The following is an 18,255-nucleotide window of genomic DNA, read 5'->3' as shown; positions in this document are numbered from 1 at the left end:
GTATTTATTTCCTTTTTAATTCTATATTTTTATTATTTGCAACTTTTCTTCTGTTAACTTGCTAATACTGTCAAAGGTTTATCTTTCTTTGATAATTTGAAATAATCAGTCTTTGGTTTTAGTCTTTTCTATTTATGTTTGTTTTCTGTTTCTTCCTTTGTCTTTATTTTGTTCCATTCCTTTTTGGGGAGGCAGGTAGCAGTAGATGCCCACCCAACTGTCTTATTACCTACCGCTGCGTAACAAGCCATCCCAGCAGAACAGCACAGTTTGCTATGTGCACAGGTTCTGTGACTCAGAGCTTGGAAAAAATATTGCAGGGATATTTTGTCTGTGTTGCTTATTGTCCTGGGCCTCAGCTGGGAAGCCTCAGAAGCTGGGGTGACTCAGGGGCTGGGTGTTGGTGTTTTTCTTTTGGCAGGAAGTTAACTTGGTCGGACTCGAGAGGCACACTCGGCTGGCTGGCAGCAAGCAGCCTCTAGTCTCCATTGCAGCCTTGCCTGCAAGCTGCTAGAATCTGCTTGCCACCTGCATGGTCCAGACTTCAGCCAGAGACTTGAGTTTACACAGAATTTTGGACTCCCTTTTCTAGCTCTCTTTTTAGGAGTCCTTCCTCACTTTCTAGAAATTGCATTGGCCCAGGCTCTCTTAAAGATAGTGAGTTGCACTGTGCTGGGATCCTCTACCTGTCCTCTCGTGTAAGCCTTAAAAATGGCCCTAAAACTCACCAGGCTGGTCCCTTTTTCCATACTTTTACTTCCCTCTAAAATCTGCATGCATTTGTTTACTCTCCAAAGTCTTTGGTCAGTGGGAAGGTTGGCAGGTTTGCCACCGTCCTCATCATTGGGTGGTATTGAGAACTTCTCACCAGTCAGTGTTTTGTTTATTTTTCTTAAGGTACTCTGGATCAAATTAAGGAAGTTCTGTTCTATACCTAACTTGCTAATGGTTTCTTAAAACCATGACCAAGCATTTAATTTTTTATCAAATGTTCTTATGTAATAAAACGTTTTATCCTGCACATATTGAGATGATTGTGTGATTTTTCACTTTTATTCTGTAAATATGATGAATTACATATATTGCTTATCAAGTTAAATAAATCTTGCTTTCCTGGAATAAGCCCAACTTGAGCATATGTTATTCTTTCTTATTTGCTGCTAGTTTGTTAATATTTATTTAGGTCTTCACTGCTTTGTTCATGTGTGAGACTAGCCTTTATTATATTAAGTTTATACTAGTCCCATAAAATGCATGGAGTAAAGTTCCTCTTTTCACTTTTCCCTGGGTAGTTTTCACCTTTCCCTGGGAGAAATTCTTTAGAACAGCGTTACACCTGCAGCTGGTCCTAATGTACTGCTAGGAGGGCTTCTTGAAGCCAGGAAAAAATGATGACATAGAAAATAAGGTGGAAAAGGCAGAATGGCCTTGACAGAACACTGAGGATGAGTATCAACTCAACTCTCAGGCTTGAGAACTGAGAGCACCTGTATCAACCTGATTTAATGTTTTGTTTTTTTTTTCAGAAAATTCCTTCTAGGAAGATAAGACTAACCAGTAAACCAATAAATAACTTCACTGTTTGCTTCAGGAGAATCCTGCAAAAATGATGTATCCTGGCCAACAGTTTGCGGACCTAGGTACCAACTGACTCATTAGAAGCCTCACTTGGCTGCATCTGTTTGTCCTGTACTGTTGAGTCATAGGCTTTGCCCAATCCTGAGTCCCTGTGTTAAAAGACAGACCATCTTTCCATTGGATTATCTATAAAATCCTCAACAGAACTTCGTTTTGCCTTGTTTTCAGAAAGATTCTCTCTTCACCCCTCTGTCCTCCAGAACATTCCTTTAGGTCAGCATTACATCAGGTTGGGGGTCTGAGGCCTGAGGTGCATGAGCTTTGTATCGACCTGTTGCCAGACTCTCCCGGGCTGGCCTCAGTCGAAGGTCCTGCCCCTCGGGGACCATCCTGCCTGCCCTGGGTGTCCACACTGGAACTCGGCTCCCGCGCTCCCCGCCCTAGATGGCGCGATTCCATCAAGGTGGTCACTTTGGAGAATTTTGGTAACCATTCTCAAAGTGTTGATTTGAGAGTGGCCTAAGAAACTGTGAGAAAATTAACTCTTTCAGACCCCAAATTGCAGCTCAAACCTGACGATTTCACAACATTTGTACCCCCATAATACGACAAAATTGTAAAAACCTGATGATTTCATTTTGCAGCTCCCTCCATTGCCCTCTGCGCCTGTCCCTCTTTCTCGTCCACTTTTTCTCCTCTGGCCAGAAACACTGAAGCTCGGTTGCCTCTTAAAGTTATCTTCAGAACTGGGCAAGCCCTTTCTGGTTAATTTATTACAATAACAGTTTTATTGAGGAATAATTTACACACAAAAACCTTACCACTCAAGTATACACTGCAGTGGTTTTTAGTATATTCACAGAGTAGAGGTGCTCATCCCATCACCACTGTCTCATTCCAGAACATTTTTATCACCCCACCAAAGAAATCCCATACCCCTCAGCCATCTCTTCCTGTTCCACCCTCTCCAGGCCCTCCAAACCACCAACCTCCTCACTGTCCTTAGGGATTTGTTTATTCTGGACACTTCATTGCAAAGGAATAGTAAGAGGTCTTTTGAGTGTGGCTGCTTTCAGTTAGCATAATTTGTTTCAAGATTCATCCATGTTATAGCAGTACTTCATTCCTTTTTCTTGCCAAATAATATTTCATTGTGTGGATGTACCACATTTGTTTATCCATTCATCTGTCGTTTCCAATTGTTGGCTATTATGAGTAATGTACTATGAATATTCATGTACAAGTTTTGTGTAGATGTATGTCCTTGATGTTGATTTTGCACTCAAGTCTTGGTCTGAGCAGAGCCATTCAAAAACTTCGCAAGGCCCAGACAAGCTGGAGTGCCCAGATCGTCAAGAACACTTTCTACTTTCCTTGTCACTGAAGGTGGCAGTGTTCCCGGACTTTCAGCCATTCCAAAGCAAGTGTTCCCTTCCCTCTCAGGCCCAGTTTAATTCTCTTCCCTTTTCTTTAAGCCCTCACTGGCAGCCTTGTCAAAGGCTGCCAAATTCTAAGTATCTTTGCTGTTCTTTAAGGTTTCACTCTCTTGAAGAGCTTTCCTCTTATTTTTTGTCAGTCGGGAATCTGGACATGGTTTAGGTGAGTGGCTCTGGTTTGGGTTCTCTCAGGAAGTTCAGTGAAGTCAAGGTGTTGGCTGAAGACTTTCCCAGGGTGATGAATCTGGTTCAGCAGGACCAAAGGCCCCTGTTCCTCCCATCTGGACTGACCGTGCCCCAGGTCTCTAACTCAGGGGTAAAGGAGCTCTAGAGCAGCTGGGTGTTGAGAAGAACAGTATCCAAATAACTCAACTTCTGGGATTGAACTGAAGCCATGTGTGTCAGCATGACTTAACTGTCTAACCTGTGACATTCTTGACAATAAGATAAGACAGCAAACCAATAAATATTTCACTGCTATTTAGCAAATTCTGAAAATCCAGTTATTTTCTGGCCAACAGTTTGGTTCATATGAGCAAACAGCTCACTCATCAGAAACCCCATCTTGCTGTGTCTACCAATAAACTATGCTGTCACAACTTTGCCCAATCCCAGCCAGTCCCTTTCTTGAAATACCTACTTCAAGCCATTTAAGGTCAAAATCCAAAACCTTTTTCTAGGTTTCCCCTTTCGAGATGCAGCCAAGAGGCCCTCAAGGCAATGCGCCCGGCTGTCCTTGTCGCAGGAGGCTAACGCACTCAGCTTTGTTTGATCAACAGGTCTTCCTGGTTGTGGTAGGGAATGGACGGGGTCAGGGTGAAACAGCTTGGTGAGGTGGGTGTTTCAGGATGTTTCTACTACCACAGTTTTCATGTTTTTTTTTTTTCTTTAAAGAGATGAGGGTCTCGTTGTACTGTCCAGGCGGGCCTCAAACCCCTGGGCTCAAGTGATGCTCTTGCCTCAGCCTTCCGAGTAGCTGGGATTACAAGTGCGCACCACTGCACCCCACTTCCATGTTATTTTTTAAATGTGATTTGTTTGACAGGAAAGATTAGCAGAATATTGAATAGGTTCAAGTGGTGCCAACAGTCTCCCGTTAAGAGCTGGTTCTCTCTCTTCCGGTCACAAATGAAAACCTCCCTAAGTAATTGCTATGGCTTGAATGTTTTTGTCCCCTCCAAATTCCTGTTGAAACTTCATCCCCATGTGACAGTATTGGGAGGTGTGGCCTTTAGGAGGTGATTGAGGGGGCTCTGTCATGAATGGGATTCGGTGTCCTTATAAAAGGGTGTGGCAGAGGGAGTTTGTCCCCTTTGCCCCTCCACCTTCTGCCATGAGAGAACACAGCATTCCAGGTGCCATTGTGGAAGGAAATACTGGATCCTTACTAAACAATGAACCTGCTGGTGCCTTTATCTGAGGCGTCTCAGCCTCCAGAAGTGTCAGAAATAAATTTCTGTTTTTTATAAATTACACAGTCTCAGGTGTTTTGTTGTGGCAGCACAAAGAAGAGGTTACGTAGCATGAGGAGTTGAGTCCGAAAGCACAAGCCCTTCTGCGAAGTGCGCGCTGTTCACTGTTGAAAGCATGCCTTGCTGTCAGGAGCGAGGTGGTTGAGCTCTCAAATGTTTCCACCTGTGTGCCGCTTTCCGTCTCGTGGCAGTGGCCGTGCGAGAACGGATGAATGACGTAGGTCTAGGGCATGCAGCAGCTCACGGTCGCCAGGGCGCGCTCACACAGTGGCAGGCACGTGCTGGTGGGGGCTGCCTAGCACCTGCGCGCAGCTCGGTGGTGCTGTCTTCTGGGCTCGGGGTCGGTGGCAGGACAGGCTGCGATGGGAATGAACCTTCTGGGTCATGATCTTGGGGATACGATTCTAGAATAGCAGCTGGCAGTGGGCAAGTAGTGAGTGTGAAATGGCAACCAGCAGCCCTGTTCTATAGCACCTGTGGCAGGGCCTAGGAGATCATGGTGGCTCAGGGGGCAAGACTGATGGGAGCCAACCAGGGCGTTATTTGACCCAAACAACAGGAAAAAAATCAAGAGTAGGTGAACTGAAGGCTGTGTCAGCCCCATAGTAGAGAATCATTATCCTTTTTCCAGTTGCTGGATAGGAGGCCAGGTCCCCATGAGAAGAACATGACAAGTTTACCAAGTGTAATTCCCTCAGTCTGATCCCCCAGAAGGGTGGCAGCCACTTAGCAGAACAACTGCACACTGGGATAGGGCAATGCCCAGATTGTGCAAGGGCCATTGGGTGTCCAATGTCAGAGCCTGAGCCGACACTGATACCAGGGCCCCCAGATGCCACCCAGGGCCCCTTGCTGGAGGCCGAGTGACAAGTGGAATCTGTCCAAATCTGTGTCACGGCTGACCCAGTCGGCCACACATGGGCCAGACCCCAGCTGGCAAAGAAGAATAATCTGGTGTCTGGTCTCAGAGTCTCAGATGAGTCGGCTGAGTGTGGATGGAACCGTGAAACAGTGAGGCTACACTGCAGACACACTCGGGTGGCCCGAGAGCAGCATGCAGAGAAGGAAGCCTCCCTTAGGGCACGACTTGGATCAGTGAGCTTGTGCGACTGTTTCGTGTAGAGGGAGAAGGAGCCTTGAGTAAGGCTAGACATGGACTTCTGGGCAGGCCTAATTGTTTGGCTGGTTGGTGAGAACCTGGAAGGAGCAAGTTTGGAAGGAAGATCAGGGAGAAAGGTGGTGGCGTGTAGGCGTGTGGGTGAGCCGAGGGGAACTGCAGAGTGGGAGGAGGGCTGTCATGCTCCAGTGTCCCCCGTGGAGCAGGCACTGCATGGCCATGTTGACAGCATGCAGTGCAGGTGGATGTCAGCACCCTTTTCCCGTGGCAAAACAGGTGTGTGAGCAGAGGAGCCATGGAAGCCAAGATGGAGGCTGTGCCTGGACCTGGCAACACGGGCCTCTTCTCACTCAGGAGATCGGGACTGGCTGCACTACAGTCAAACAACATGGGTTCTATTATTTCAGCAATTAGGAATATGTTGATATTTGCTTTATGGCCTAATATATAGTCACTTATTGAAACTGTTTCATCTGCCTTTGAAAATAATGTTATGTTCCACAGTTGTTGGACTCAGAGTGCTACAGAAGCCCATTGGTCAAATTTATTAATTGTATTAATAACACCCATTGTTAAAACCTCCTTTATCCTTCTGGCTGTAGATACAGAGATATGTAAAATGTATGACAAAAAGCCTAAAGGCAGGCATGGTGGGGGTGGGGGTGGAGGTGGAGGTGGGGCGGGAATGGAAGTATATTGTTTTGCAGTATTTATACCATACATGAAGTGGTATGACATTACTTGAAGGTAGACTGTGATAAGTTAAAGATGAATACAGTTGTCCCTCAGTATCCATGGGGCATTGGTGCCAGGGCCCTTCAGATAACATGGCAGAGTATTTGCATATAACCTATGCACATCCTTCCAATGCCTAATTACAATGTAAATGATATGTAAATAGTTGTTATACTGCAACATTTAGGGAATATTGAACAAAAAAATAGTCTGTACATATTCAACACAGAAGCAACCATCCATTCCTTCTCCCTGAATATTTTCCATCCTCAGCTGGTTGAATCCATAAATGTGGAAGCCATGGGTACAAAGGGTCAACTTTATTGTAAACCCTAAAGAAACCATTGAAACAAAGAGATATAGCTTATAAACAAGTAAAGGAGATAAAATGGAATCATAAAATAATACTCAATTGATTCAAAAGGAGGCAGAAAAGAAGAAAATAGTAAGAAAGAAAGAACAAGTGGAAAACAAATATAGCAAGACAGCACATTAAAACCAACGATATCAATAATCAGATTAAATACAAATGGTCTAAAGACTCCAACTAAAAGGCAGAGGAGTTTGAGGTTGCTGTGAGCTAGGCTGATGCCACGGCACTCTAGCCTAGGCAATAGAGTAGGACTCTGTCTCAAAAAATATATAAATAAATAAATAAATAGTAAAATGAAAACTAATGTATCGCTATGTGAGTTATGCAGTTAAAACATTAAATGCTTATATTAGAATATAAGAAAGACATCAAATCAATAACCTAGCTTCTACCTTCAAAAACTACAAAAAAGCACAAATAAAATACAAAATAAGCAGAAGAAAATAAATGATACATATAAGAGCAGAAATCAGTTAAATAGAATATGGAAAAATAATAGAGAAATTTAATGAAGCCAAAACTGAACCTTTGGTGAAATCAATAAGTGATAAGCCTTGGCTGGGCGCAGTGGCTCATGCCTGTAATCCTAGCACTCTGGGAGGCTGGGGCAGGAGGATTGCTTGAGGTCAGGAGTTCAAGACCAGCCTGAGCAAGAGTGAGACCCCCACCTATACCAAAAATAGAAAAATTAGCCAGGCGTGGTGCTGTGTGTCTGTAGTTCCAGCTGCTTGAGAGGCTGAGGCAGGAGGATCACTTGAGCCCAGGAGTTTGAGGTTGCAGTGAGCTATGATGATGCCACTGCACTCTACCTGGGGTGACAGAGTGAGACTGTCTCAAAAAAAAAAAATTGATAAGCCTCTAGCAAGAATAAATAATATGATAAAAATTATCAATATCAAGAGTGAAAGAGGAAACACCATTACAGAACCTACGCATGTTAAATAGATAATAATGTTAAATAGATAATAATGAAATATTATGAACAACTGTACACTAATAGATCTGACAACTTATATGAAATGGACAAATTCTAACACACAAGCTCCCAAAGCTCACTCAAGAAAAAAAATATAACCTGAATAGCTCACACAACAAAAACTTAATGTCCAGATGGCTTCACTGGTAAAATCTGCCAGACACATAAGAAAGAAATAATACCAATTTCACACAAACTTTTCCAGCAAACGGAAGAGGGAACACTCCCCAATTCATTCTATAAGGTCAGGATTATCTTTGCATGTAGAACAGACAATGAAATTACAAGAAAAAAAGCTACAGATCAATATCATTCATGAACATAGATGTAAAAATTCTTAACACAATCTTAGCAAATTGAATCTAACAATACATAAAAATGACAATACCTCATGACCAAATAGGGTTTATTCTGAGAGTGCAAGTTTGGTTTAACATTGGAAAATAAATCAATACGATTCACTACATAAATAGGATAAAAAAGAAAGACCAAATAATCATCTCAGCAGATGCAGAAAAATCTTTGACAAACTTCAGTATCTAATTTGTAATTAAAAACATTTGCAAAATAGGAATAGAAGGAAAATTTCTCAGTTAGATAAGGGGCATTTATTAAAAACCTACAATTGGCTAGGCTCATGCCGATAGTCCCAGCACTTTGAGAGGCCAAGGCAGGACGATCAATTGAGGCCAGGAGTTTGAGACCAGCCTGGGCATCATAGCAAGATCCCATCTCTACAAAAAGTAAAAATATTTGCATGTAGTCTGAGCTACTCAGGAGGCTGAGATGGGAGGATCGCTTATGCCCAGGAATTTGAGGCTGCAGTGAGCTGTGATCAGGCCACTGCACTCCAGCCTAAGAAACACAGCGAGATCCTGTCTCTAAAAAAAATACATGAACAAAATAAAAAATTTTAAAATCCTTACTACTGATGTCATAATTAATGGTGAAAGACTTCTAAGATCAGGAAGAAGACAAGGATGTCTGTTCTCACCAATTCCATTCAACATTGCACCGGAGGTACTGCAGTAGTAAGGCAAGATACAAAGGCCATCCATATTGGAAAGGGAAATTTAAAAAACTTTTCAGGGTTGGCTGCGGTGGCTCACACCTGTAATCTCAGCACTTCGGGAGGTTGAAAACAGGATTGCTCGAGGCCAGGAGTTCAAGACCAGCCTGAGCAAGAGTGAGACCCCGTCTCTATAAAAAAATAGAAAAATTAGCCAGGTGTGGTGGCACAGCACTGTAGTCCCAGCTACTGGGGAGGCTGAGGCAGGAGGGTCATTGGAGCCCAGGAGTCGGAGGCTGCAGTGAGCTATAACTACGCCACTATACTCCAGCCTGGGGGACAGAGCAAGACTGTCTCAAGAAAACAAACAAAAAACTTTTCAGGTGATGTGATCATCTAGATATACAATCTTTTTTTTTTTTTTTTTTTTTTTTTTTTTATTTGAGACAGAGTCTCGCTTTGTTGCCCAGGCTAGAGTGAGTGCCGTGGCGTCAGCCTAGCTCACAGCAACCTCAAACTCCTGGGCTCGAGTGATCCTTCTGCCTCAGCCTCCCGGGTAGCTGGGACTACAGGCATGCGCCACCATGCCCGGCTAATTTTTTTTTATATATATATATCGGTTGGCCAATTAATTTCTTTCTATTTATAGTAGAGACGGGGTCTCGCTCTTGCTCAGGCTGGTTTCGAACTCCTGACCTTGAGCAATCCGCCCGCCTCGGCCTCCCAAGAGCTAGGATTACAGGCGTGAGCCACAGCGCCCGGCCTAGATATACAATCTTAAGGAAAATACAAAAAGAAAAAAGAGCTACTATAGCTGATAAATAAGTTTAAGTTTAGGAATGTTTCAGGATAGAAGGTTAAAATTTTCTAAAACCTGCATTGTATTTTTATATACTAGCAATGAACCACCAGAAAGTCCAATTTAACAAACAATACCATTTACGATAGCACCAAAATATAAAATATTAAGTTAGTCATACGTTTGACAAAAGATATACAAAATCTACACATTGAAAATTATAAAACATTGCTGAGGGAAATTTAGAAACACTAAATAGGAGAAATATACTATGCTCATGGGTTGGAAGACTTAATATTGTTAAAATGTCAATCTTTCCCAAATTGACTTACTGATTCAATGCTATCCCAACCAAAATCTACAAATAAAAACTTGTAGAAATTGTCAAGCCTATTCTAAAACATATATAAAAATGCAAAGTCCTAGAATTTGAACAAATTTTTGAAAAAGAAGAACCGAGTTGGAGGATTTATGTCACCTCATTGTGAGTGTTTAAAGCTGCAGTATTTCTGTTGGCATAAAGGTAGACACGCAAAGAAAAAGGGAAAAAAGACTAGGGAGTACAGAAATTGGGCCCACATTTATTTGACCAATTGATTTTTCAATGGAAGTGCAAAGACAATTCAATGGGGGAAAAGAGTATCTTTTAAAAAATTGCTGCTGGTACAGCCATTATGGAAAACAAAATAGTGGTTCCTCAAAAAATTAAAAATAGAACTACCATAAGATCCAGCAATCCCTGCTGGGTATATATCCAAAGGAAATGAAATCAGTAACTCAGAGAGCTGTCTGCACTCACATGTTCATTGCAGCATTATTCACAATAACCAAGATATGGCATTAGCCTAAGTATTGTCCAGCCTTTAAAAAGAAGGAAATCCTGTCTTTTGCAACAACATGGATGACTCTGCAGGACATTACACTAAGTGAAACAAATCAGGCGCAGAAAGGCAAATACTGCATGATTTTACTTATAGTGGAATATAAAATAGTGAAACTCACAGAAGCAGAGAGCAGCATGGTGTTACCAGGGGCTGAGCAGTGTTGGGGTGGGGAGGAGGCAGATGTTCGTTAGTCAAAGGGTACAAAGTTTCAGTTATGCAGGACAAATAATTTCTAGAGATCTAATGTACAGCATGGTGACTGTAGTTAACAATACTGTATTGTGTACTTGAAATGTGCTAAGAAACGAGATCCTAAATGTTCTCACAACACACACACAGTCAGTAACTATGTGAGGTGATGGTTATGTTAATTAGCTTGATTGTGGTAATCATTTCACAATGTATACATATATCAAAACATCACATTGTACACTGAAAAAATACACAATTTCAATAAAACTAGAGGAAAAAAAGAATTGCTGCCAAGGCAACTGGGTAGCTGTATCCACAAAATAAACTTCAACCATCACTTCCTACAAAAATTAACTCCCATGTTTCCTCTCTAACCCAGCCTATATGGGCCATTGTGTGCAAGGCCACACCGTGTGCCCATTTCACCTCGTCAGTCCTCACAGCTGTGGTTATTGCTTGTGTCCTCTTCCACCTGATGGTCTGCACCTTCCATCTAAAACATCGCCCCAATTCAGCAGGAAGTAGATTGATGACTCCATCGCCCCTCCTCCCATAGATGTGGAAGGGTAAAATTGACAGTGGGGAATATGTGCCAGAGAAAATGGCCTGAAAAAGGGTAAAAGTGTTTTCTGTGTCTTCGAAACCCTCTCTCTTTTTTTGAAAACTAAAACCTACATCCCTGCCTCAGGCCAGAGGTTGTGAGGGGCAGGGGAGTGTCCTTTGTTCTTTGTGCCACAAGAGATGGCTAAAGGGAATTGCCCGTGCAGAGGTCAAGAGACTGTCTTAGCCAAAAATGGGACTATGGTATTAATAAGACCATTTAAAAGCTCTGTACTTTGCTCAGAGGCAGGACGTTGGCACTTTGAGACTGGAGTCTGCCAACCTCCTCATTTGTTGTCAATTAATAAACTCCTCTTTCCTTCTCCTAAAAAAATGTAACAGCAAAATTTTAAAACCTATGTAAGAAAACACAGGATAAAATCCCAATGACACTGGGCTAGGCAAAGATTTCTTAAGCAGGACAGAAAAAGCCTGAAGTAAAAAAATATTGGTAAATTGGACTTTATCAAAATGAAACACTTCTGCTCTTCAAAAGACCTTGTTAAATAAAATAAAACACAAGCCATAGACTGGGAGAGAATACTTGCAAAAATATGTATCCAACAAATGATTTACACTTAGAATACATAAAGAACTCTTACAATATAAAAATAAGCAATCCAATCAAAAAATGGGCAACCCAGCAACTGTACTCTTGGGTACATATATGTAAGAAAACTGAAAACATATGTCTGCATAAAAACTTGTACACAAGCCAGGCGCGGTGGCTCACGCCTGTAATCCTAGCATTCTGGGAGGCTGAGGCGGGCGGATTGCTCAAGGTCAGGAGTTCAAAACCAGCCTGAGCAAGAGCGAGACCCCGTCTCTACTATAAATAGAAAGAAATTAATTGGCCAACTGATATATATATATAAAAATTAGCCGGGCATGGTGGCGCATGCCTGTAGTCCCAGCTACTTTACTTGGGAGGCTGAGGCAGGAGGATCGCTTGAGCCCAGGAATTTGAGGTTGCTGTGAGCTAGGCTGACGCCACGGCACTCACTCTAGCCTGGGCAACAAAGCGAGACTCTGTCTCAAAAAAAAAAAAAAAAAAAAACTTGTACACAACTTCATCGCAGCATTATTTTTTTTTTTCACGTCAGACGGGTAATGTGCCGATGTCGTAACAAGGTTTGAGGGAGGCACATCTCACGCATGCGCGTGAAAACCCAATCATCACGCTTATGAACTACAAAAGGATCTTCATCGCAGCATTATTTATAATAGCCAAAAAGTGGAAATTACTGAAATGTCTGTCAATTGATGAATGAATAAACAAAATTTGGCCCATCCATACAATAGAACAGTATTTAAACATAAAAAGGGATGAAGTGCTGATTCACACTGCACCAGGGATGGCCCCTGAAAACATGATGCTAACTGGGAGAAGCCAGACACCAAAGGCCACATATCATGTGATTCCATTGATAAGAAATGTCCAGAATAGGAAAATCCATAAAGACACAAAGTAGATTAGCATTTTTCAGGGGCTGGGGCAGGGTGAGGTGGGGTGGCTATAAGACTACTAATGGGTATGGGGTTTATTTTGGGGGTAATAAAAACATTCTTAAATTAGATAGGGTTGATGGTGGCCCAACTTTGTGAATATACTAAAAGCACTGAATCGTACACTTTAAAAGGGTGAATTTTATGGTATTGAGTTATGTCTTAAAACAAGTATTTTTTAAATGCACAAAGGACAGACTTTCAAATTGCCTAAAATGGCCAAAATAAAAATACTTAGTCTACAAGTGTGGCAATGGCACAAAAGAAAAAATGGCAAAAGATATGAGCATACACTTCATCAAAGAATATATATGAATGGCTGATGGAAAAGATGCTCAACAACTGGCTATTGGGGAAATGCACTTTCAAGTTACAATGAGATGCCATTACACACTCACTAGAATGGCTAAAATTAGAAAGACTGACCATACCATATTTTGCACAGAAGGCAGAAAACCTGGAACTCCTATATACTGCTAGTGGAAATGTACAAACGGTATAGGCATATCGGAAAAAAATTGGCAGCTTCTTAAGAAGTGAATCATACACCTATCATATGATCCAACCACCCTATTCCAAGGCATTTATTTACCCAAGAGAAATGAAAGCACATTTCCATACAAACACTTATACATGTGTGTTCAAGTACACGTACTTGACCAAGAAGTTTATTTGTAATAGCAAAATACTGGAAACCACCTATGTCCAACAACAAGTGAATGCATAAGCAAATTTTGGTTTATCCATACAATGGAATCGCCCTCACCAATAAAAAGGCACGAGTAATTAACACACACAACAACATGGATAAACTGCATAATAATTATACTGATTAAAGAAGACAGACAAAAAAGAAAATATATTGTGTGATTCCATTTTCATAAAATAGAAAATGCAAACTAAGCTATAGTAACAGTAAGCAGAGAGGTGGCTGTCTGGGGCTGGACATCCAAGGAAAGGCAGGAGGGAGGCATGACAAGGGGACAGGGAATCTTTTCGGGTGGAATCTTTGGAGCTGTTCATTATCTTGATGATGGGACAGTGTCACAAGTGTATACGTATGTCAAAATTGATCAAACTGTACACTTTTAATATGTGCACTTTGTTGTACATCAATATTAATGAATCTGTAAAAAAGTAAAAGAATAAATTTAATAATTCCTCATTCTCCTACCAAAAACACAGATCCTTTGAGTATTCAACCTAGAACATGACTCCATTACTCCTTCTTGATTTATAGGTTGTCATATATTTAATTCTATCTCTTTTTAATCCAGGAGAAATGAAATTATTGTTGTTGCTTTATGCAGTCATTGCTTCCTCGTGTTCTGCACGAGAGCTCCCTCCCTCTTGCTTTGCTGCTTGCTTCCTGCCTCTCATGTCCTTCAGGCGGGACCCCTTCATCTCAGCTGGAGATACATCCTTCAGACTTTCCTTCCTTAGAACCTTCTGTGACAACCTCTCAGTCTCTGTCTTAATGTATCTTTATGTTGTCTTAGTTCATTCTGTGCTGCTATAACAGGGTACCTGAGACTGGGTAATTTATAAAGAACAGAGATTTATTTCATACGGTTCTGGAGGCTGGAAAGTCAAGGGGGGTCAAGGGGCCCTCATCTGGCCAGGGACTTCTTGCTGCCTGATCCCATGGCAGAAAGCTGAAGGGCAAGAGAGGGTGTATGTACATGAGAGAGAGAGAGAGAGTAAGGGGGCTAAACGGGGGCCAAATTCAACCTTTTGTCAACCTAAATAAAAAACAGAGAGAGAATCTCTAAAAGAAAATTGTTTATTCAGGAACAGGCATTGCAATGGGAATACATGTTCCATAGTAAATTATATGTGTATTTAGGGAAGTAAAGGAAGACAAAGAGTTTTAAAGGAAAAATGAGGTGGATCACATAGTTGTTTTGAGTTATTTTTCCTTGGCTACAAAGATTAATAACAAGGATGATGCCAGTCCAAGGCTGGACAGGCAGTTCCTGGGCAGACACTCTCACAAAAGTATTTTTTTGGTGCAAGGTTGTAGTTTTTGCAGTCTTTTCTGATACTTCTTGTTATTGGGCATTTGTGTATGAGAACTGTGGCTTCATGGCCTTTCCTGGCTCTATTTGTCAGTTTCTAACACAGGTGACTACATTTTGATTCCAACAACTTTCACATTTCCCTCTTTTGATCAAGATCTTTCTCTGAAAGCATCGCTGACCAATCATCCTGCAGTTGGGCTTTGATTGTCTCTCTGCGCCAGGATGAACGTGTCCTGGTTTGATCTGGTCTGGTCTCCTGTTGGAAGGAAGTGATTGGTGACTAAGTGTCACTGTCAAAACCCTTTTATTCATGTTTGAGCAACCAAAGAGGTTTGGAGGGAGTGGCTCTCAGGCTAGGTCTGCTTGGAGTCCATTTATAAGTTCAATTTTGTCTGTTCCATAGGCAATAGCTATCGTCTCAAAGTGCTGGGCCAGCATTATTCTGTTAGTAGTTGTACTTCTGCAGAAATTTAATAAGTAACAGGTAGAAAGTTTAAAAATAAAACTACAAAGTAAAATGATAATCTCAGTTTGCATAACAGTTTTGAGCCATGAACCAAGGCTTAAAGATAACCAAAAATTTTGGGGGTAGACATGGGGGTCTTGCTATGTTGCCCAAGCTGGCCTCAAACTCCTGGTCTGAAGCAATCCTCCTGCCTTGGCCTCTCAAATTGCTAGAATTACAGGTGTGAACCACTGTGCCTGATCAAAGGTAACCAACTGAATAAATCAAACGATCATGGGAATTCTATGAACATTCATGTACTTGTCTTTCAGCAAACATATACACATCTCTGTTGGGTATACAGCTACCCATGGACTTACTGGGTTGTAAGTGTGTTTAGATTTAGTAGATACTGCCAAATAATTTTCCAGTAGTGTATGTGAGTTCCACATCCTTGCCAACACTTAGAAATGTCAATTTTTTGAATTTTAACCATTCCAGTGGATGTATACTGGTATCTCATTATGATTTTAATTTGCATTTGATTGATAAGTAATGTGCATCTTTTCATATGTTTATTGGCCATTAGGATATCCTTTTTTATAAAGTGCCCATTCAAGGGATGTGTGTGTGTATATTTTCTATTTTTCAACTGGATTGCCTGTCTTTCCCTTACTGATTTTCAGTGGTTCTTTATATATTCTGGGCATGCCTTTTTTTTTTTTTTTTTTTTTTTGAGACAGAGTCTCACTGTGTTGCCTAGGCTAGAGTGAGTGCCGTGGCGTCAGCCTAGCTCACAGCAACCTCAAACTCCTGGGCTCAAGCAATCCTACTGCCTCAGCCTCCCGAGTAGCTGGGACTACAGGCACGCGCCACCCTTGGGCATGCCTTTTTATCTGTGTAGTAAATTCTTATACTTTTATGTTGTCTCGGGATCCATTTGAATACAAGTTTAACTGTTTCGTACCAGGGCAGGGCTCAGTCACCCCTAACACAGTCTCCAATTCTACGCCCCCAGTTCTCAATGTGGACAACTGGGTACCTGCCTTATACAACTTCCTCCTGGTGACCACATCCCTGTGGGGCAGCCAGATACAACCTACTGGACTGGACCTGCGGCCCCCACATCCTGCACAGCCTGCGCAGACCCGACACAGTTACCGCCTCTCAGTCACAGCAGGACCCCTGGGACTCATGCCTGCTTGCTCTAAATCCCCCAGTTAAGACCCCCCACAAGAACCCTGTCTGGGCAATGCCTTGGACGCAACGAAGTTGCTGGCCCAGGGGCCCCTCTCTCCCTCTCTTTCTCTCTCTATGCACTTCCTGACTTCTGTGTGTGTGGCGGCCAGGCACGCTGTATAAATAAAATCTTTATTTTTCTCTTTTGTCTCTCCTCATCATTGAAGGAGTGCTATCCATCTTAAAGATCCTAAATTTAAAGTCAGACAGACATACTGCAAACACCTACTCCTGCTCTGTGATCTTCTTTTTCACTCTCTTAATAGGGTCATTTGATGGGCAAGAGTTTTTAATTTTAATGTAGTCAAAGTGACCAATATTTTGTGAAATGATTAGTACTATTTGTATCTTATTTAAGAAATCTTTGTCCAACATTGTGCTATGTTTTCTTCTAGAATCTTTACCATTTATTTTTCATTTTTAGATCTACCATCTATCTAGAATTGACCTTTGTGTATGATATGAGACAGACATCAAAATTCACCTTTTTCCACATGACTACCCAATCGATCTATCACTATTTGTGGACAGTAAGTATCCTTTCCACACAGTACTACAGGGGCACTTCTGTGATTAATCAAATACACAAACGTGTGAGTCTACACCTGCACGCTTTATTTTGTTTAGTAACAGGATCCAGTCAGGGGGCAGGAACCATACCACTAATTTGAACAAGGAATATTTAATATAAAGAATTATTGGCCAGGCGCGGTGGCTCACGCCTATAATCCTAGCTCTCTGGGAGGCTGAGGTGGGCGGATTGCTCGAGGTCAGGAGTTTGAAACCAGCCTGAGCAAGAGCGAGACCCCATCTCTACTATAAATAGAAAGAAATTAAGTGGCCAACTAATATATGTTTTTTTTTTTTTTTTTTGAGACAGAGTCTCACTTTTGTTGCCCAGGCTAGAGTGAGTGCCGTGGCGTCAGCCTAGCTCACAGCAACCTCAAACTCCTGGGCTCAAACGATCCTCCTGCCTCAGCCTCCCAAGTAGCTGGGACTACAGGCATGTGCCACCATGCCCGGCTAGTTTTTTGTATATATATTTTTAGTTGGTCAATTAATTTCTTTCTATTTTTAGTAGAGACGGGGTCTCGCTCAGGATGGTTTCGAACTCCCAACCTCGAGCAATCCCCCCGCCTCGGCCTCCCAGAGTGCTAGGATTACAGGCGTGAGCCACCGCGCCCCGCCTGCCAACTAATATATATAGAAAAAATTAGCTGGGCATGGTGGTGTATGCCTGTAGTCCCAGCTACTCGGGAGGCTGAGGCAGAAGGATTGCTTGAGCCCAGGAGATTGAGGTTGCTGTGAGCTAGGCTGATGCCACGGCACTCACTCTAGCCTGGGAAACAAAGTGAGATTCTGTCTCAAGGAAAAAAAAAAAAAAAAAAAGAATTATTAACTAGTAAAAATATGGTTAATTACTAAAAGAGGCAATGGAGGGTACAGAAGTAACAACCACAGAAAGCAGATGCTACTTCGAGGACTGAGGGAAAGTGCACAGGGAGGAGCTGAGAGACTTCAGTCCCCAAGTTCTCTGAGCTTTAGAACTTCCTGAAGAGGGGGTAGCTGCCTTTGGAACATCCGGCTTATTCCTGGTGGAAAAACTTGCCAGAAAGCTGAACCACAGCAGCCCAGTAGGTGTGGCCACACTGGTTAGTCCCTACTGGTGTGAACACTGAAGACCCCTCTTGCTGCTCTGTGCTAGAACAGTCCATTGGAAAAAGGAAGCACAGCCCTTCTTCCTGCATCGGCCTCGGTGCCCTTGCCTTGTTCCTCCAGGCAAAGACCAATACTGACCAACTAGTAAAGGCAAAATGTTTACAAGGTCTAGCTCCAAATATCACACATAGGACAAAGAAGTGACAAATTTGGA

General features: G+C 42.2%; 1 non-coding gene across 1 annotated transcript; it reads right to left on the bottom strand.

Moving 5' to 3' along the window:
• Positions 1-12,268: 12,268 nt before the first annotated feature.
• Positions 12,269-12,372, bottom strand: LOC142861534 (small nucleolar RNA U13). Its single transcript, XR_012912760.1, has one exon. It is a non-coding gene; the product is annotated as a small nucleolar RNA U13 (small nucleolar RNA).
• Between the last annotated feature and the right edge of the window lie 5,883 nt (positions 12,373-18,255).

The sequence above is a fragment of the Microcebus murinus genome, chromosome 16 (genome assembly GCF_040939455.1).
Source record: "Microcebus murinus isolate Inina chromosome 16, M.murinus_Inina_mat1.0, whole genome shotgun sequence".
Lineage (NCBI taxonomy): Eukaryota > Metazoa > Chordata > Mammalia > Primates > Cheirogaleidae > Microcebus > Microcebus murinus.
The sequence above is the reverse complement of the archived record's forward strand: the minus strand, read 5'-3'. Positions and strand labels throughout refer to the sequence as shown.